This window comes from Lonchura striata, chromosome 28, assembly GCF_050655825.1.
Source record: "Lonchura striata isolate lonStrDom1 chromosome 28, ASM5065582v1, whole genome shotgun sequence".
NCBI classification, from domain to species: Eukaryota; Metazoa; Chordata; class Aves; order Passeriformes; family Estrildidae; genus Lonchura; species Lonchura striata.
The window spans coordinates 3,330,707-3,352,651 of NC_140730.1; positions in this window are offsets into that span (position 1 = coordinate 3,330,707).

Below are 21,945 nucleotides of genomic sequence, written 5' to 3' on the forward strand. Positions count from 1 at the left end.
CTACAAACTGACATCAGAAACCTGGACTGCTGAGTTTTCTTTCCCAGGGAAAATGGCCAAAGGATGTGTCCGGGGGCCCCTGGCCCTGACTGCAAAAAATCCTTATATCGAAGGATGGATTCCACACCGAAGTTGTCCCCACCTCAAACTTGTGCTGCCCTGATAGACCCAAGGGAGCCCTACAAACTGACATCAGGAACCTGGACTGCTGAGTTTTCTTTCCCAGGGAAAATGGAAAAAGGTTGTGTCCAGGGGCCCCTGGCCTTAGGCCCCTGGCCCTGACTGCAAAGAATCCTTATATCGAAGGATGGACCCCACACCGAAATTGTCCCCACCTCAAACTTGTGCTGCCCTGATAGACCCAAGGGAGCCCTAAAAACTGACATCAGGAACCTGGACTGCTGAGTTTTCTTTCCCAGGGAAAATGGAAAAAGGATGTGCCCAGGGGCCCCCTGCCCTGAGCAGGCACCTTAGTACAAGAAATCCTTATATCGAAGGATGTACCCCACACAGAAGTTGTCCCCACCTCAAACTTGTGCTGCCCTGATACACCCAAGGGAGCCCTACAAACTGACATCAGGAATCTGGACCGCACAGTTTTCTTTCCCAGGGAAAACGGAAAAAGGATGTGCCCAGGGGCCCGCTGCCCTGGGCAGGCACCTTAGTACAAGAAATCCTTATATCGAAGGATGCACCCCACACCGAAGTTGTCCCCACCTCAAACTTGTGCTGCCCTGATAGACCCAAGGGAGCCCTACAAACTGACATCAGGAACCTGGACTGCTGAGTTTTCTTTCCCAGGGAAAATGGAAAAAGGATGTGCCCAGGGGCCCCTAGCCCTGACTGTAAAAATCCTTATATCGAAGGATGGACCCCACACCGAAGTTGTCCCCACCTCAAACTTGTGCTGCCCTGATAGACCCAAGGGAGCCCTACAAACTGACATCAGGAACCTGGACTGCTGAGTTTTCTTTCCCAGGGAAAATGGAAAAAGGATGTGCCCAGGGGCCCATGGCCCTGACTGCAAAAAATCCTTATATCGAAGGATGGACCCTACACCGAAGTTGTCCCCACCTCAAACTTGTGCTGCCCTGATAGACCCAAGGGAGCCCTACAAACTGACATCAGGAACCTGGACTGCTGAGTTTTCTTTCCCAGGGAAAATGGAAAAAGGTTGTGCCCATTGGCCCCTGGCCCTGGGCCCCTGGCCCTGACTGCAAAAAATCCGTATATCGAAGGATGGACCCTACACCGAAGTTGTCCCCACCTCAAACTTGTGCTGCCCTGATAGACCCAAGAAAGCCCTACAAACTGACATCAGGAACCTGGACTGCTGAGTTTTCTTTCCCAGGGAAAATGGAAAAAGGATGTGCCCAGGGGCCCCTGGCCCTGGGCCCCCGGCCCTGACTGCAAAAAATCCTTATATCGAAGGATGGACCCCACACCGAAGTTGTCCCCACCTCAAACTTGTGCTGCCCTGATAGACCCAAGGGAGCCCTACAAACTGACATCAGGAACCTGGACTGCTGAGTTTTCTTTCCCAGGGAAAATGGAAAAAGGATGTGCCCAGGGGCCCCTGGCCCTGACTGCAAAGAATCCTTATATCGAAGGATGGACCCCACACCGAAGATGTCCCCACCTCAAACTTGTGGTGCCCTGATACACCCAAGGGAGCCCTACAAACTGACATCAGGAACCTGGACTGCTGAGTTTTCTTTCCCAGGGAAAATGGAAAAAGGTTGTGCCTAGGGGCCCCTGGCCCTGGGCCCCTGGCCCTGACTGCAAAAAATCCTTATATCGAAGGATGGACCCCACACAGAAGTTGTCCCCACCTCAAACTTGTGCTGCCCTGATAGATCCAAGGCAGCCCTACAAACTGACATCAGGAACCTGGACTGCTGAGTTTTCTTTCCCAGGGAAAATGGACAAAGGATATGTCCACGGGCCCCTGGCCCTGACTGCAAAGAATCCTTATATCGAAGGATGGACCCCACACGAAAGTTGTCCCCACCTCAAACTTGTGCTGCCCTGATAGACCCAAGGGAGCCTTACAAACTGACATCAGAAACCTGGACTGCTGAGTTTTTTTTCCCAGGGAAAATGGCCAAAGGATGTGCCCGGGGGCCCCTGGCCCTGACTGCAAAAAATCCTTATATCGAAGGATGGATTCCACACCGAAGTTGTCCCCACCTCAAACTTGTGCTGCCCTGATAGACCCAAGGGAGCCCTACAAACTGACATCAGGAACCTGGACTGCTGAGTTTTCTTTCCCAGGGAAAATGGAAAAAGGTTGTGTCCAGGGGCCCCTGGCCTTAGGCCCCTGGCCCTGACTGCAAAGAATCCTTATATCGAAGGATGGACCCCACACCGAAATTGTCCCCACCTCAAACTTGTGCTGCCCTGATAGACCCAAGGGAGCCCTAAAAACTGACATCAGGAACCTGGACTGCTGAGTTTTCTTTCCCAGGGAAAATGGAAAAAGGATGTGCCTAGGGGCCCCTGGCCCTTGGCTGGGACCTCGCTGCAAAGAATCCTTATATCGAAGGATGGACCCCACATCGAAGTTGTCCCCACCTCAAACTTGTGCTGCCCTGATAGACCCAAGGGAGCCCTACAAACTGACATCAGGAACCTGGACTGCTGAGTTTTCTTCCCCAGGGAAAATGGAAAAAGGATGTGCCCAGGGGCCTCTGGCCCTGACTGCAAAGAATCCTTTTATCGAAGGATGGACCCCACACCAAAGTTGTCCCCACCTCAAACTTGTGCTGCCCTGATAGACCCAAGGGAGCCCTACAAACTGACATCAGGAACCTGGACTGCTGAGTTTTCTTTCCCAGGGAAAATGGAAAAAGGATGTGCCCAGGGGCCCCTGGCCCTTGGCTGGGACCTCGCTGCAAAGAATCCTTATATCGAAGGATGGACCCCACACCGAAGTTGTCCCCACCTCAAACTTGTGCTGCCCTGATAGACCCACGGGAGCCCTACAAACTGACATCAGGAACCTGGACTGCTGAGTTTTCTTTCCCAGGGAAAATGGCCAAAGGATGTGTCCGGGGGCCCCTGGCCCTGACTGCAAAAAATCCTTATATCGAAGGATGGATTCCACACCGAAGTTGTCCCCACCTCAAACTTGTGCTGCCCTGATAGACCCAAGGGAGCCCTACAAACTGACATCAGGAACCTGGACTGCTGAGTTTTCTTTCCCAGGGAAAATGGAAAAAGGTTGTGTCCAGGGGCCCCTGGCCTTAGGCCCCTGGCCCTGACTGCAAAGAATCCTTATATCGAAGGATGGACCCCACACCGAAATTGTCCCCACCTCAAACTTGTGCTGCCCTGATAGACCCAAGGGAGCCCTAAAAACTGACATCAGGAACCTGGACTGCTGAGTTTTCTTTCCCAGGGAAAATGGAAAAAGGATGTGCCCAGGGGCCCCTGGCCCTGACTGCAAAGAATCCTTATATCGAAGGATGGACCCCACACCGAAGTTGTCCCCACCTCAAACTTGTGCTGCCCTGATAGACCCAAGGGAGCCCTACGAACTGACATCAGGAACCTGGACTGCTGAGTTTTCTTTCTCAGGGAAAATGGAAAAAGGATGTGCCCAGGGCCCCTAGCCCTGGGCAGGGACCTCACTGCAAGAAATCCTTATATCGAAGGATGGACCCCACACCGAAGTTGTCCCCACCTCAAACTTGTGCTGCCCTGATAGACCCAAGGGAGCCCTACAAACTGACATCAGGAACCTGGACTGCTGAGTTTTCTTTCCCAGGGAAAATGGAAAAAGGATGTGCCCAGGGGCCCCCTGCCCTGAGCAGGCACCTTAGTACAAGAAATCCTTATATCGAAGGATGTACCCCACACAGAAGTTGTCCCCACCTCAAACTTGTGCTGCCCTGATACACCCAAGGGAGCCCTACAAACTGACATCAGGAATCTGGACCGCACAGTTTTCTTTCCCAGGGAAAACGGAAAAAGGATGTGCCCAGGGGCCCGCTGCCCTGGGCAGGCACCTTAGTACAAGAAATCCTTATATCGAAGGATGCACCCCACACCGAAGTTGTCCCCACCTCAAACTTGTGCTGCCCTGATAGACCCAAGGGAGCCCTACAAACTGACATCAGGAACCTGGACTGCTGAGTTTTCTTTCCCAGGGAAAATGGAAAAAGGATGTGCCCAGGGGCCCCTAGCCCTGAATGTAAAAATCCTTATATCGAAGGATGGACCCCACACCGAAGTTGTCCCCACCTCAAACTTGTGCTGCCCTGATAGACCCAAGGGAGCCCTACAAACTGACATCAGGAACCTGGACTGCTGAGTTTTCTTTCCCAGGGAAAATGGAAAAAGGATGTGCCCAGGGGCCCCTGGCCCTGACTGCAAAAAATCCTTATATCGAAGGATGGACCCCACACCGAAGCTGTCCCCACCTCAAACTTGTGCTGCCCTGATAGACCCAAGGGAGCCCTACAAACTGACATCAGGAACCTGGACTGCTGAGTTTTCTTTCCCAGGGAAAATGGAAAAAGGTTGTGCCTAAGGGCCCCTGGCCCTGGGCCCCTGGCCCTGACTGCAAAAAATCCTTATATCGAAGGATGGACCCCACACAGAAGTTGTCCCCACCTCAAACTTGTGCTGCCCTGATAGATCCAAGGCAGCCCTACAAACTGACATCAGGAACCTGGACTGCTGAGTTTTCTTTCCCAGGGAAAATGGACAAAGGATATGCCCACGGGCCCCTGGCCCTGACTGCAAAGAATCCTTATATCGAGGGATGGACCCCACACCAAAGTTGTCCCCACCTCAAACTTGTGCTGCCCTGATAGACCCAAGGGAGCCCTACAAACTGACATCAGAAACCTGGACTGCTGAGTTTTCTTTCCCAGGGAAAATGGCCAAAGGATGTGTCCGGGGGCCCCTGGCCCTGACTGCAAAAAATCCTTATATCGAAGGATGGATTCCACACCGAAGTTGTCCCCACCTCAAACTTGTGCTGCCCTGATAGACCCAAGGGAGCCCTACAAACTGACATCAGGAACCTGGACTGCTGAGTTTTCTTTCCCAGGGAAAATGGAAAAAGGTTGTGTCCAGGGGCCCCTGGCCTTAGGCCCCTGGCCCTGACTGCAAAGAATCCTTATATCGAAGGATGGACCCCACACCGAAATTGTCCCCACCTCAAACTTGTGCTGCCCTGATAGACCCAAGGGAGCCCTAAAAACTGACATCAGGAACCTGGACTGCTGAGTTTTCTTTCCCAGGGAAAATGGAAAAAGGATGTGCCCAGGGGCCCCTGGCCCTGACTGCAAAGAATCCTTATATCGAAGGATGGACCCCACACCGAAGTTGTCCCCACCTCAAACTTGTGCTGCCCTGATAGACCCAAGGGAGCCCTACGAACTGACATCAGGAACCTGGACTGCTGAGTTTTCTTTCTCAGGGAAAATGGAAAAAGGATGTGCCCAGGGCCCCTAGCCCTGGGCAGGGACCTCACTGCAAGAAATCCTTATATCGAAGGATGGACCCCACACCGAAGTTGTCCCCACCTCAAACTTGTGCTGCCCTGATAGACCCAAGGGAGCCCTACAAACTGACATCAGGAACCTGGACTGCTGAGTTTTCTTTCCCAGGGAAAATGGAAAAAGGATGTGCCCAGGGGCCCCCTGCCCTGAGCAGGCACCTTAGTACAAGAAATCCTTATATCGAAGGATGTACCCCACACAGAAGTTGTCCCCACCTCAAACTTGTGCTGCCCTGATAGACCCAAGGGAGCCTTACAAACTGACATCAGGAATCTGGACCGCACAGTTTTCTTTCCCAGGGAAAACGGAAAAAGGGTGTGCCCAGGGGCCCGCTGCCCTGGGCAGGCACCTTAGTACAAGAAATCCTTATATCGAAGGATGCACCCCACACCGAAGTTGTCCCCACCTCAAACTTGTGCTGCCCTGATAGACCCAAGGGAGCCCTACAAACTGACATCAGGAACCTGGACTGCTGAGTTTTCTTTCCCAGGGAAAATGGAAAAAGGATGTGCCCAGGGGCCCCTAGCCCTGAATGTAAAAATCCTTATATCGAAGGATGGACCCCACACCGAAGTTGTCCCCACCTCAAACTTGTGCTGCCCTGATAGACCCAAGGGAGCCCTACAAACTGACATCAGGAACCTGGACTGCTGAGTTTTCTTTCCCAGGGAAAATGGCCAAAGGATGTGTCCGGGGGCCCCTGGCCCTGACTGCAAAAAATCCTTATATCGAAGGATGGATTCCACACCGAAGTTGTCCCCACCTCAAACTTGTGCTGCCCTGATAGACCCAAGGGAGCCCTACAAACTGACATCAGGAACCTGGACTGCTGAGTTTTCTTTCCCAGGGAAAATGGAAAAAGGTTGTGTCCAGGGGCCCCTGGCCTTAGGCCCCTGGCCCTGACTGCAAAAAATCCTTATATCGAAGGATGGACCCCACACCGAAGTTGTCCCCACCTCAAACTTGTGCTGCCCTGATAGACCCAAGGGAGCCCTAAAAACTGACATCAGTAACCTGGACTGCTGAGTTTTCTTTCCCAGGGAAAATGGAAAAAGGATGTGCCCAGGGGCCCCTGGCCCTGACTGCAGAGAATCCTTATATCGAAGGATGGACCCCACACCGAAGTTGTCCCCACCTCAAACTTGTGCTGCCCTGATAGACCCAAGGGAGCCCTACAAACTGACATCAGGAACCTGGACTGCTGAGTTTTCTTTCCCAGGGAAAATGGAAAAAGGATGTGCCCAGGGGCCCCCTGCCCTGAGCAGGCACCTTAGTACAAGAAATCCTTATATCGAAGGATGTACCCCACACAGAAGTTGTCCCCACCTCAAACTTGTGCTGCCCTGATACACCCAAGGGAGCCCTACAAACTGACATCAGGAATCTGGACCGCACAGTTTTCTTTCCCAGGGAAAACGGAAAAAGGATGTGCCCAGGGGCCCGCTGCCCTGGGCAGGCACCTTAGTACAAGAAATCCTTATATCGAAGGATGCACCCCACACCGAAGTTGTCCCCACCTCAAACTTGTGCTGCCCTGATAGACCCAAGGGAGCCCTACAAACTGACATCAGGAACCTGGACTGCTGAGTTTTCTTTCCCAGGGAAAATGGAAAAAGGATGTGCCCAGGGGCCCCTAGCCCTGAATGTAAAAATCCTTATATCGAAGGATGGACCCCACACCGAAGTTGTCCCCACCTCAAACTTGTGCTGCCCTGATAGACCCAAGGGAGCCCTACAAACTGACATCAGAAACCTGGACTGCTGAGTTTTCTTTCCCAGGGAAAATGGCCAAAGGATGTGTCCGGGGGCCCCTGGCCCTGACTGCAAAAAATCCTTATATCGAAGGATGGATTCCACACCGAAGTTGTCCCCACCTCAAACTTGTGCTGCCCTGATAGACCCAAGGGAGCCCTACAAACTGACATCAGGAACCTGGACTGCTGAGTTTTCTTTCCCAGGGGAAATGGAAAAAGGTTGTGTCCAGGGGCCCCTGGCCTTAGGCCCCTGGCCCTGACTGCAAAGAATCCTTATATCGAAGGATGGACCCCACACCGAAATTGTCCCCACCTCAAACTTGTGCTGCCCTGATAGACCCAAGGGAGCCCTAAAAACTGACATCAGGAACCTGGACTGCTGAGTTTTCTTTCCCAGGGAAAATGGAAAAAGGATGTGCCCAGGGCCCCTAGCCCTGGGCAGGGACCTCACTGCAAGAAATCCTTATATCGAAGGATGGACCCCACACCGAAGTTGTCCCCACCTCAAACTTGTGCTGCCCTGATAGACCCAAGGGAGCCCTACAAACTGACATCAGGAACCTGGACTGCTGAGTTTTCTTTCCCAGGGAAAATGGAAAAAGGTTGTGCCTAGGGGCCCCTGGCCCTGGGCCCCTGGCCCGGACTGCAAAAAATCCTTATATCGAAGGATGGACCCCACACAGAAGTTGTCCCCACCTCAAACTTGTGCTGCCCTGATAGATCCAAGGCAGCCCTACAAACTGACATCAGGAACCTGGACTGCTGAGTTTTCTTTCCCAGGGAAAATGGACAAAGGATATGCCCACGGGCCCCTGGCCCTGACTGCAAAGAATCCTTATATCGAGGGATGGACCCCACACCAAAGTTGTCCCCACCTCAAACTTGTGCTGCCCTGATAGACCCAAGGGAGCCCTACAAACTGACATCAGAAACCTGGACTGCTGAGTTTTCTTTCCCAGGGAAAATGGCCAAAGGATGTGTCCGGGGGCCCCTGGCCCTGACTGCAAAAAATCCTTATATCGAAGGACGGATTCCACACCGAAGTTGTCCCCACCTCAAACTTGTGCTGCCCTGATAGACCCAAGGGAGCCCTACAAACTGACATCAGGAACCTGGACTGCTGAGTTTTCTTTCCCAGGGAAAATGGAAAAAGGTTGTGTCCAGGGGCCCCTGGCCTTAGGCCCCTGGCCCTGACTGCAAAGAATCCTTATATCGAAGGATGGACCCCACACCGAAATTGTCCCCACCTCAAACTTGTGCTGCCCTGATAGACCCAAGGGAGCCCTAAAAACTGACATCAGGAACCTGGACTGCTGAGTTTTCTTTCCCAGGGAAAATGGCCAAAGGATGTGTCCGGGGGCCCCTGGCCCTGATTGCAAAAATCCTTATATCGAAGGATGGATTCCACACCGAAGTTGTCCCCACCTCAAACTTGTGCTGCCCTGATAGACCCAAGGGAGCCCTACAAACTGACATCAGGAACCTGGACTGCTGAGTTTTCTTTCCCAGGGAAAATGGAAAAAGGTTGTGTCCAGCGGCCCCTGGCCTTAGGCCCCTGGCCCTGACTGCAAAGAATCCTTATATCGAAGGATGGACCCCACACCGAAATTGTCCCCACCTCAAACTTGTGCTGCCCTGATAGACCCAAGGGAGCCCTAAAAACTGACATCAGGAACCTGGACTGCTGAGTTTTCTTTCCCAGGGAAAATGGAAAAAGGATGTGCCCAGGGGCCCCTGGCCCTGACTGCAAAGAATCCTTATATCGAAGGATGGACCCCACACCGAAGTTGTCCCCACCTCAAACTTGTGCTGCCCTGATAGACCCAAGGGAGCCCTACAAACTGACATCAGGAACCTGGACTGCTGAGTTTTCTTTCCCAGGGAAAATGGAAAAAGGATGTGCCCAGGGGCCCCTGGCCCTGACTGCAAGAAATCCTTATATCGAAGGATGGACCCCACACCGAAGCTGTCCCCACCTCAAACTTGTGCTGCCCTGATAGACCCAAGGGAGCCCTACAAACTGACATCAGGAACCTGGACTGCTGAGTTTTCTTTCCCAGGGAAAATGGAAAAAGGATGTGCCCAGGGGCCCCTGGCCCTGGGCCCCTGGCCCTGACTGCAAAGAATCCTTATATCGAAGGATGGACCCCACACCGAAGATGTCCCCACCTCAAACTTTTGGTGCCCTGATAGACCCAAGGGAGCCCTACAAACTGACATCAGGAACCTGGACTGCTGAGTTTTCTTTCCCAGGGAAAATGGAAAAAGGTTGTGCCTAGGGGCCCCTGGCCCTGGGCCCCTGGCCCTGACTGCAAAAAATCCTTATATCGAAGGATGGACCCCACACAGAAGTTGTCCCCACCTCAAACTTGTGCTGCCCTGATAGATCCAAGGCAGCCCTACAAACTGACATCAGGAACCTGGACTGCTGAGTTTTCTTTCCCAGGGAAAATGGAAAAAGGTTGTGTCCAGGGGCCCCTGGCCTTAGGCCCCTGGCCCTGACTGCAAAGAATCCTTATATCGAAGGATGGACCCCACACCGAAATTGTCCCCACCTCAAACTTGTGCTGCCCTGATAGACCCAAGGGAGCCCTAAAAACTGACATCAGGAACCTGGACTGCTGAGTTTTCTTTCCCAGGGAAAATGGAAAAAGGATGTGCCCAGGGGCCCCTGGCCCTGACTGCAAAGAATCCTTATATCGAAGGATGGACCCCACACCGAAGTTGTCCCCACCTCAAACTTGTGCTGCCCTGATAGACCCAAGGGAGCCCTACAAACTGACATCAGGAACCTGGACTGCTGAGTTTTCTTTCTCAGGGAAAATGGAAAAAGGATGTGCCCAGGGCCCCTAGCCCTGGGCAGGGACCTCACTGCAAGAAATCCTTATATCGAAGGATGGACCCCACACCGAAGTTGTCCCCACCTCAAACTTGTGCTGCCCTGATAGACCCAAGGGAGCCCTACAAACTGACATCAGGAACCTGGACTGCTGAGTTTTCTTTCCCAGGGAAGATGGAAAAAGGATGTGCCCAGGGGCCCCCTGCCCTGAGCAGGCACCTTAGTACAAGAAATCCTTATATCGAAGGATGTACCCCACACAGAAGTTGTCCCCACCTCAAACTTGTGGTGCCCTGATACACCCAAGGGAGCCCTACAAACTGACATCAGGAACCTGGACTGCTGAGTTTTCTTTCCCAGGGAAAATGGAAAAAGGTTGTGCCTAGGGGCCCCTGGCCCTGGGCCCCTGGCCCTGACTGCAAAAAATCCTTATATCGAAGGATGGACCCCACACAGAAGTTGTCCCCACCTCAAACTTGTGCTGCCCTGATAGATCCAAGGCAGCCCTACAAACTGACATCAGGAACCTGGACTGCTGAGTTTTCTTTCCCAGGGAAAATGGACAAAGGATATGCCCACGGGCCCCTGGCCCTGACTGCAAAGAATCCTTATATCGAGGGATGGACCCCACACCAAAGTTGTCCCCACCTCAAACTTGTGCTGCCCTGATAGACCCAAGGGAGCCCTACAAACTGACATCAGAAACCTGGACTGCTGAGTTTTCTTTCCCAGGGAAAATGGCCAAAGGATGTGTCCGGGGGCCCCTGGCCCTGACTGCAAAAAATCCTTATATCGAAGGATGGATTCCACACCGAAGTTGTCCCCACCTCAAACTTGTGCTGCCCTGATAGACCCAAGGGAGCCCTACAAACTGACATCAGGAACCTGGACTGCTGAGTTTTCTTTCCCAGGGAAAATGGAAAAAGGTTGTGTCCAGGGGCCCCTGGCCTTAGGCCCCTGGCCCTGACTGCAAAGAATCCTTATATCGAAGGATGGACCCCACACCGAAATTGTCCCCACCTCAAACTTGTGCTGCCCTGATAGACCCAAGGGAGCCCTAAAAACTGACATCAGGAACCTGGACTGCTGAGTTTTCTTTCCCAGGGAAAATGGAAAAAGGATGTGCCCAGGGGCCCCCTGCCCTGAGCAGGCACCTTAGTACAAGAAATCCTTATATCGAAGGATGTACCCCACACAGAAGTTGTCCCCACCTCAAACTTGTGCTGCCCTGATACACCCAAGGGAGCCCTACAAACTGACATCAGGAATCTGGACCGCACAGTTTTCTTTCCCAGGGAAAACGGAAAAAGGATGTGCCCAGGGGCCCGCTGCCCTGGGCAGGCACCTTAGTACAAGAAATCCTTATATCGAAGGATGCACCCCACACCGAAGTTGTCCCCACCTCAAACTTGTGCTGCCCTGATAGACCCAAGGGAGCCCTACAAACTGACATCAGGAACCTGGACTGCTGAGTTTTCTTTCCCAGGGAAAATGGAAAAAGGATGTGCCCAGGGGCCCCTAGCCCTGACTGTAAAAATCCTTATATCGAAGGATGGACCCCACACCGAAGTTGTCCCCACCTCAAACTTGTGCTGCCCTGATAGACCCAAGGGAGCCCTACAAACTGACATCAGGAACCTGGACTGCTGAGTTTTCTTTCCCAGGGAAAATGGAAAAAGGATGTGCCCAGGGGCCCATGGCCCTGACTGCAAAAAATCCTTATATCGAAGGATGGACCCTACACCGAAGTTGTCCCCACCTCAAACTTGTGCTGCCCTGATAGACCCAAGGGAGCCCTACAAACTGACATCAGGAACCTGGACTGCTGAGTTTTCTTTCCCAGGGAAAATGGAAAAAGGTTGTGCCCATTGGCCCCTGGCCCTGGGCCCCTGGCCCTGACTGCAAAAAATCCGTATATCGAAGGATGGACCCTACACCGAAGTTGTCCCCACCTCAAACTTGTGCTGCCCTGATAGACCCAAGAAAGCCCTACAAACTGACATCAGGAACCTGGACTGCTGAGTTTTCTTTCCCAGGGAAAATGGAAAAAGGATGTGCCCAGGGGCCCCTGGCCCTGGGCCCCCGGCCCTGACTGCAAAAAATCCTTATATCGAAGGATGGACCCCACACCGAAGTTGTCCCCACCTCAAACTTGTGCTGCCCTGATAGACCCAAGGGAGCCCTACAAACTGACATCAGGAACCTGGACTGCTGAGTTTTCTTTCCCAGGGAAAATGGAAAAAGGATGTGCCCAGGGGCCCCTGGCCCTGACTGCAAAGAATCCTTATATCGAAGGATGGACCCCACACCGAAGATGTCCCCACCTCAAACTTGTGGTGCCCTGATACACCCAAGGGAGCCCTACAAACTGACATCAGGAACCTGGACTGCTGAGTTTTCTTTCCCAGGGAAAATGGAAAAAGGTTGTGCCTAGGGGCCCCTGGCCCTGGGCCCCTGGCCCTGACTGCAAAAAATCCTTATATCGAAGGATGGACCCCACACAGAAGTTGTCCCCACCTCAAACTTGTGCTGCCCTGATAGATCCAAGGCAGCCCTACAAACTGACATCAGGAACCTGGACTGCTGAGTTTTCTTTCCCAGGGAAAATGGACAAAGGATATGTCCACGGGCCCCTGGCCCTGACTGCAAAGAATCCTTATATCGAAGGATGGACCCCACACGAAAGTTGTCCCCACCTCAAACTTGTGCTGCCCTGATAGACCCAAGGGAGCCTTACAAACTGACATCAGAAACCTGGACTGCTGAGTTTTTTTTCCCAGGGAAAATGGCCAAAGGATGTGCCCGGGGGCCCCTGGCCCTGACTGCAAAAAATCCTTATATCGAAGGATGGATTCCACACCGAAGTTGTCCCCACCTCAAACTTGTGCTGCCCTGATAGACCCAAGGGAGCCCTACAAACTGACATCAGGAACCTGGACTGCTGAGTTTTCTTTCCCAGGGAAAATGGAAAAAGGATGTGCCCAGGGGCCCCCTGCCCTGGGCAGGCACCTTAGTACAAAAAATCCTTATATCGAAGGATGGACCCCACACAGAAGTTGTCCCCACCTCAAAATTCTGCTGCCCTGATAGACCCAAGGGAGCCCTACAAACTGACATCAGGAACCTGGACTGCTGAGTTTTCTTTCCCAGTGAAAATGGAAAAAGGATGTGCCCAGGGGCCCCTGGCCCTGACTGCAAAGAATCCTTATATCGAAGGATGGACCCCACACCGAAGTTGTCCCCACCTCAAACTTGTGCTGCCCTGATAGACCCAAGGGAGCCCTACAAACTGACATCAGGAACCTGGACTGCTGAGTTTTCTTCCCCAGGGAAAATGGAAAAAGGATGTGCCCAGGGGCCTCTGGCCCTGACTGCAAAGAATCCTTATATCGAAGGATGGACCCCACACCAAAGTTGTCCCCACCTCAAACTTGTGCTGCCCTGATAGACCCAAGGGAGCCCTACAAACTGACATCAGGAACCTGGACTGCTGAGTTTTCTTTCCCAGGGAAAATGGAAAAAGGTTGTGCCTAGGGGCCCCTGGCCCTGGGCCCCTGGCCCTGACTGCAAAAAATCCTTATATCGAAGGATGGACCCCACACAGAAGTTGTCCCCACCTCAAACTTGTGCTGCCCTGATAGATCCAAGGCAGCCCTACAAACTGACATCAGGAACCTGGACTGCTGAGTTTTCTTTCCCAGGGAAAATGGACAAAGGATATGCCCACGGGCCCCTGGCCCTGACTGCAAAGAATCCTTATATCGAGGGATGGACCCCACACCAAAGTTGTCCCCACCTCAAACTTGTGCTGCCCTGATAGACCCAAGGGAGCCCTACAAACTGACATCAGCAACCTGGACTGCTGAGTTTTCTTTCCCAGGGAAAATGGCCAAAGGATGTGTCCGGGGGCCCCTGGCCCTGACTGCAAAAAATCCTTATATCGAAGGATGGATTCCACACCGAAGTTGTCCCCACCTCAAACTTGTGCTGCCCTGATAGACCCAAGGGAGCCCTACAAACTGACATCAGGAATCTGGACCGCACAGTTTTCTTTCCCAGGGAAAACGGAAAAAGGATGTGCCCAGGGGCCCGCTGCCCTGGGCAGGCACCTTAGTACAAGAAATCCTTATATCGAAGGATGCACCCCACACCGAAGTTGTCCCCACCTCAAACTTGTGCTGCCCTGATAGACCCAAGGGAGCCCTACAAACTGACATCAGGAACCTGGACTGCTGAGTTTTCTTTCCCAGGGAAAATGGAAAAAGGATGTGCCCAGGGGCCCCTAGCCCTGACTGTAAAAATCCTTATATCGAAGGATGGACCCCACACCGAAGTTGTCCCCACCTCAAACTTGTGCTGCCCTGATAGACCCAAGGGAGCCCTACAAACTGACATCAGGAACCTGGACTGCTGAGTTTTCTTTCCCAGGGAAAATGGAAAAAGGATGTGCCCAGGGGCCCATGGCCCTGACTGCAAAAAATCCTTATATCGAAGGATGGACCCTACACCGAAGTTGTCCCCACCTCAAACTTGTGCTGCCCTGATAGACCCAAGGGAGCCCTACAAACTGACATCAGGAACCTGGACTGCTGAGTTTTCTTTCCCAGGGAAAATGGAAAAAGGTTGTGCCCATTGGCCCCTGGCCCTGGGCCCCTGGCCCTGACTGCAAAAAATCCGTATATCGAAGGATGGACCCTACACCGAAGTTGTCCCCACCTCAAACTTGTGCTGCCCTGATAGACCCAAGAAAGCCCTACAAACTGACATCAGGAACCTGGACTGCTGAGTTTTCTTTCCCAGGGAAAATGGAAAAAGGATGTGCCCAGGGGCCCCTGGCCCTGGGCCCCCGGCCCTGACTGCAAAAAATCCTTATATCGAAGGATGGACCCCACACCGAAGTTGTCCCCACCTCAAACTTGTGCTGCCCTGATAGACCCAAGGGAGCCCTACAAACTGACATCAGGAACCTGGACTGCTGAGTTTTCTTTCCCAGGGAAAATGGAAAAAGGATGTGCCCAGGGGCCCCTGGCCCTGACTGCAAAGAATCCTTATATCGAAGGATGGACCCCACACCGAAGATGTCCCCACCTCAAACTTGTGGTGCCCTGATACACCCAAGGGAGCCCTACAAACTGACATCAGGAACCTGGACTGCTGAGTTTTCTTTCCCAGGGAAAATGGAAAAAGGTTGTGCCTAGGGGCCCCTGGCCCTGGGCCCCTGGCCCTGACTGCAAAAAATCCTTATATCGAAGGATGGACCCCACACAGAAGTTGTCCCCACCTCAAACTTGTGCTGCCCTGATAGATCCAAGGCAGCCCTACAAACTGACATCAGGAACCTGGACTGCTGAGTTTTCTTTCCCAGGGAAAATGGACAAAGGATATGTCCACGGGCCCCTGGCCCTGACTGCAAAGAATCCTTATATCGAAGGATGGACCCCACACGAAAGTTGTCCCCACCTCAAACTTGTGCTGCCCTGATAGACCCAAGGGAGCCTTACAAACTGACATCAGAAACCTGGACTGCTGAGTTTTTTTTCCCAGGGAAAATGGCCAAAGGATGTGCCCGGGGGCCCCTGGCCCTGACTGCAAAAAATCCTTATATCGAAGGATGGATTCCACACCGAAGTTGTCCCCACCTCAAACTTGTGCTGCCCTGATAGACCCAAGGGAGCCCTACAAACTGACATCAGGAACCTGGACTGCTGAGTTTTCTTTCCCAGGGAAAATGGAAAAAGGTTGTGTCCAGGGGCCCCTGGCCTTAGGCCCCTGGCCCTGACTGCAAAGAATCCTTATATCGAAGGATGGACCCCACACCGAAATTGTCCCCACCTCAAACTTGTGCTGCCCTGATAGACCCAAGGGAGCCCCAAAAACTGACATCAGGAACCTGGACTGCTGAGTTTTCTTTCCCAGGGAAAATGGAAAAAGGATGTGCCCAGGGGCCCCTGGCCCTGACTGCAAAGAATCCTTATATCGAAGGATGGACCCCACACCGAAGTTGTCCCCACCTCAAACTTGTGCTGCCCTGATAGACCCAAGGGAGCCCTACAAACTGACATCAGGAACCTGGACTGCTGAGTTTTCTTTCCCAGGGAAAATGGAAAAAGGATGTGCCCAGGGGCCCCCTGCCCTGGGCAGGCACCTTAGTACAAAAAATCCTTATATCGAAGGATGGACCCCACACAGAAGTTGTCCCCACCTCAAAATTCTGCTGCCCTGATAGACCCAAGGGAGCCCTACAAACTGACATCAGGAACCTGGACTGCTGAGTTTTCTTTCCCAGTGAAAATGGAAAAAGGATGTGCCCAGGGGCCCCTGGCCCTGACTGCAAAGAATCCTTATATCGAAGGATGGACCCCACACCGAAGTTGTCCCCACCTCAAACTTGTGCTGCCCTGATAGACCCAAGGGAGCCCTACAAACTGACATCAGGAACCTGGACTGCTGAGTTTTCTTCCCCAGGGAAAATGGAAAAAGGATGTGCCCAGGGGCCTCTGGCCCTGACTGCAAAGAATCCTTATATCGAAGGATGGACCCCACACCAAAGTTGTCCCCACCTCAAACTTGTGCTGCCCTGATAGACCCAAGGGAGCCCTACAAACTGACATCAGGAACCTGGACTGCTGAGTTTTCTTTCCCAGGGAAAATGGAAAAAGGTTGTGCCTAGGGGCCCCTGGCCCTGGGCCCCTGGCCCTGACTGCAAAAAATCCTTATATCGAAGGATGGACCCCACACAGAAGTTGTCCCCACCTCAAACTTGTGCTGCCCTGATAGATCCAAGGCAGCCCTACAAACTGACATCAGGAACCTGGACTGCTGAGTTTTCTTTCCCAGGGAAAATGGACAAAGGATATGCCCACGGGCCCCTGGCCCTGACTGCAAAGAATCCTTATATCGAGGGATGGACCCCACACCAAAGTTGTCCCCACCTCAAACTTGTGCTGCCCTGATAGACCCAAGGGAGCCCTACAAACTGACATCAGCAACCTGGACTGCTGAGTTTTCTTTCCCAGGGAAAATGGCCAAAGGATGTGTCCGGGGGCCCCTGGCCCTGACTGCAAAAAATCCTTATATCGAAGGATGGATTCCACACCGAAGTTGTCCCCACCTCAAACTTGTGCTGCCCTGATAGACCCAAGGGAGCCCTACAAACTGACATCAGGAATCTGGACCGCACAGTTTTCTTTCCCAGGGAAAACGGAAAAAGGATGTGCCCAGGGGCCCGCTGCCCTGGGCAGGCACCTTAGTACAAGAAATCCTTATATCGAAGGATGCACCCCACACCGAAGTTGTCCCCACCTCAAACTTGTGCTGCCCTGATAGACCCAAGGGAGCCCTACAAACTGACATCAGGAACCTGGACTGCTGAGTTTTCTTTCCCAGGGAAAATGGAAAAAGGATGTGCCCAGGGGCCCCTAGCCCTGACTGTAAAAATCCTTATATCGAAGGATGGACCCCACACCGAAGTTGTCCCCACCTCAAACTTGTGCTGCCCTGATAGACCCAAGGGAGCCCTACAAACTGACATCAGGAACCTGGACTGCTGAGTTTTCTTTCCCAGGGAAAATGGAAAAAGGATGTGCCCAGGGGCCCATGGCCCTGACTGCAAAAAATCCTTATATCGAAGGATGGACCCTACACCGAAGTTGTCCCCACCTCAAACTTGTGCTGCCCTGATAGACCCAAGGGAGCCCTACAAACTGACATCAGGAACCTGGACTGCTGAGTTTTCTTTCCCAGGGAAAATGGAAAAAGGTTGTGCCCATTGGCCCCTGGCCCTGGGCCCCTGGCCCTGACTGCAAAAAATCCGTATATCGAAGGATGGACCCTACACCGAAGTTGTCCCCACCTCAAACTTGTGCTGCCCTGATAGACCCAAGAAAGCCCTACAAACTGACATCAGGAACCTGGACTGCTGAGTTTTCTTTCCCAGGGAAAATGGAAAAAGGATGTGCCCAGGGGCCCCTGGCCCTGGGCCCCCGGCCCTGACTGCAAAAAATCCTTATATCGAAGGATGGACCCCACACCGAAGTTGTCCCCACCTCAAACTTGTGCTGCCCTGATAGACCCAAGGGAGCCCTACAAACTGACATCAGGAACCTGGACTGCTGAGTTTTCTTTCCCAGGGAAAATGGAAAAAGGATGTGCCCAGGGGCCCCTGGCCCTGACTGCAAAGAATCCTTATATCGAAGGATGGACCCCACACCGAAGATGTCCCCACCTCAAACTTGTGGTGCCCTGATACACCCAAGGGAGCCCTACAAACTGACATCAGGAACCTGGACTGCTGAGTTTTCTTTCCCAGGGAAAATGGAAAAAGGTTGTGCCTAGGGGCCCCTGGCCCTGGGCCCCTGGCCCTGACTGCAAAAAATCCTTATATCGAAGGATGGACCCCACACAGAAGTTGTCCCCACCTCAAACTTGTGCTGCCCTGATAGATCCAAGGCAGCCCTACAAACTGACATCAGGAACCTGGACTGCTGAGTTTTCTTTCCCAGGGAAAATGGACAAAGGATATGTCCACGGGCCCCTGGCCCTGACTGCAAAGAATCCTTATATCGAAGGATGGACCCCACACGAAAGTTGTCCCCACCTCAAACTTGTGCTGCCCTGATAGACCCAAGGGAGCCTTACAAACTGACATCAGAAACCTGGACTGCTGAGTTTTTTTTCCCAGGGAAAATGGCCAAAGGATGTGCCCGGGGGCCCCTGGCCCTGACTGCAAAAAATCCTTATATCGAAGGATGGATTCCACACCGAAGTTGTCCCCACCTCAAACTTGTGCTGCCCTGATAGACCCAAGGGAGCCCTACAAACTGACATCAGGAACCTGGACTGCTGAGTTTTCTTTCCCAGGGAAAATGGAAAAAGGTTGTGTCCAGGGGCCCCTGGCCTTAGGCCCCTGGCCCTGACTGCAAAGAATCCTTATATCGAAGGATGGACCCCACACCGAAATTGTCCCCACCTCAAACTTGTGCTGCCCTGATAGACCCAAGGGAGCCCCAAAAACTGACATCAGGAACCTGGACTGCTGAGTTTTCTTTCCCAGGGAAAATGGAAAAAGGATGTGCCCAGGGGCCCCTGGCCCTGACTGCAAAGAATCCTTATATCGAAGGATGGACCCCACACCGAAGTTGTCCCCACCTCAAACTTGTGCTGCCCTGATAGACCCAAGGGAGCCCTACAAACTGACATCAGGAACCTGGACTGCTGAGTTTTCTTTCCCAGGGAAAATGGAAAAAGGATGTGCCCAGGGGCCCCCTGCCCTGGGCAGGCACCTTAGTACAAAAAATCCTTATATCGAAGGATGGACCCCACACAGAAGTTGTCCCCACCTCAAAATTCTGCTGCCCTGATAGACCCAAGGGAGCCCTACAAACTGACATCAGGAACCTGGACTGCTGAGTTTTCTTTCCCAGTGAAAATGGAAAAAGGATGTGCCCAGGGGCCCCTGGCCCTGACTGCAAAGAATCCTTATATCGAAGGATGGACCCCACACCGAAGTTGTCCCCACCTCAAACTTGTGCTGCCCTGATAGACCCAAGGGAGCCCTACAAACTGACATCAGGAACCTGGACTGCTGAGTTTTCTTCCCCAGGGAAAATGGAAAAAGGATGTGCCCAGGGGCCTCTGGCCCTGACTGCAAAGAATCCTTATATCGAAGGATGGACCCCACACCAAAGTTGTCCCCACCTCAAACTTGTGCTGCCCTGATAGACCCAAGGGAGCCCTACAAACTGACATCAGGAACCTGGACTGCTGAGTTTTCTTTCCCAGGGAAAATGGAAAAAGGTTGTGCCTAGGGGCCCCTGGCCCTGGGCCCCTGGCCCTGACTGCAAAAAATCCTTATATCGAAGGATGGACCCCACACAGAAGTTGTCCCCACCTCAAACTTGTGCTGCCCTGATAGATCCAAGGCAGCCCTACAAACTGACATCAGGAACCTGGACTGCTGAGTTTTCTTTCCCAGGGAAAATGGACAAAGGATATGCCCACGGGCCCCTGGCCCTGACTGCAAAGAATCCTTATATCGAGGGATGGACCCCACACCAAAGTTGTCCCCACCTCAAACTTGTGCTGCCCTGATAGACCCAAGGGAGCCCTACAAACTGACATCAGCAACCTGGACTGCTGAGTTTTCTTTCCCAGGGAAAATGGCCAAAGGATGTGTCCGGGGGCCCCTGGCCCTGACTGCAAAAAATCCTTATATCGAAGGATGGATTCCACACCGAAGTTGTCCCCACCTCAAACTTGTGCTGCCCTGATAGACCCAAGGGAGCCCTACAAACTGACATCAGGAACCTGGACTGCTGAGTTTTCTTTCCCAGGGAAAATGGAAAAAGGTTGTGTCCAGGGGCCCCTGGCCTTAGGCCCCTGGCCCTGACTGCAAAGAATCCTTATATCGAAGGATGGACCCCACACCGAAATTGTCCCCACCTCAAACTTGTGCTGCCCTGATAGACCCAAGGGAGCCCTACAAACTGACATCAGGAACCTGGACTGCTGAGTTTTCTTTCCCAGGGAAAATGGAAAAAGGATGTGCCCAGGGGCCCCCTGCCCTGAGCAGGCACCTTAGTACAAGAAATCCTTATATCGAAGGATGTACCCCACACAGAAGTTGTCCCCACCTCAAACTTGTGCTGCCCTGATACACCCAAGGGAGCCCTACAAACTGACATCAGGAATCTGGACCGCACAGTTTTCTTTCCCAGGGAAAACGGAAAAAGGATGTGCCCAGGGGCCCGCTGCCCTTGGCAGGCACCTTAGTACAAGAAATCCTTATATCGAAGGATGCACCCCACACCGAAGTTGTCCCCACCTCAAACTTGTGCTGCCCTGATAGACCCAAGGGAGCCCTACAAACTGACATCAGGAACCTGGACTGCTGAGTTTTCTTTCCCAGGGAAAATGGAAAAAGGATGTGCCCAGGGGCCCCTAGCCCTGACTGTAAAAATCCTTATATCGAAGGATGGACCCCACACCGAAGTTGTCCCCACCTCAAACTTGTGCTGCCCTGATAGACCCAAGGGAGCCCTACAAACTGACATCAGGAACCTGGACTGCTGAGTTTTCTTTCCCAGGGAAAATGGAAAAAGGATGTGCCCAGGGGCCCCTGGCCCTGACTGCAAAAAATCCTTATATCGAAGGATGGACCCTACACAGAAGTTGTCCCCACCTCAAACTTGTGCTGCCCTGATAGACCCAAGGGAGCCCTACAAACTGACATCAGGAACCTGGACTGCTGAGTTTTCTTTCCCAGGGAAAATGGAAAAAGGTTGTGCCCATTGGCCCCTGGCCCTGGGCCCCTGGCCCTGACTGCAAAAAATCCGTATATCGAAGGATGGACCCTACACCGAAGTTGTCCCCACCTCAAACTTGTGCTGCCCTGATAGACCCAAGAAAGCCCTACAAACTGACATCAGGAACCTGGACTGCTGAGTTTTCTTTCCCAGGGAAAATGGAAAAAGGATGTGCCCAGGGGCCCCTGGCCCTGACTGCAAAAAATCCTTATATCGAAGGATGGACCCCACACCGAAGCTGTCCCCACCTCAAACTTGTGCTGCCCTGATAGACCCAAGGGAGCCCTACAAACTGACATCAGGAACCTGGACTGCTGAGTTTTCTTTCCCAGGGAAAATGGAAAAAGGATGTGCCCAGGGGCCCCTGGCCCTGGGCCCCTGGCCCTGACTGCAAAGAATCCTTATATCGAAGGATGGACCCCACACCGAAGATGTCGCCACCTCAAACTTGTGGTGCCCTGATACACCCAAGGGAGCCCTACAAACTGACATCAGGAACCTGGACTGCTGAGTTTTCTTTCCCAGGGAAAATGGAA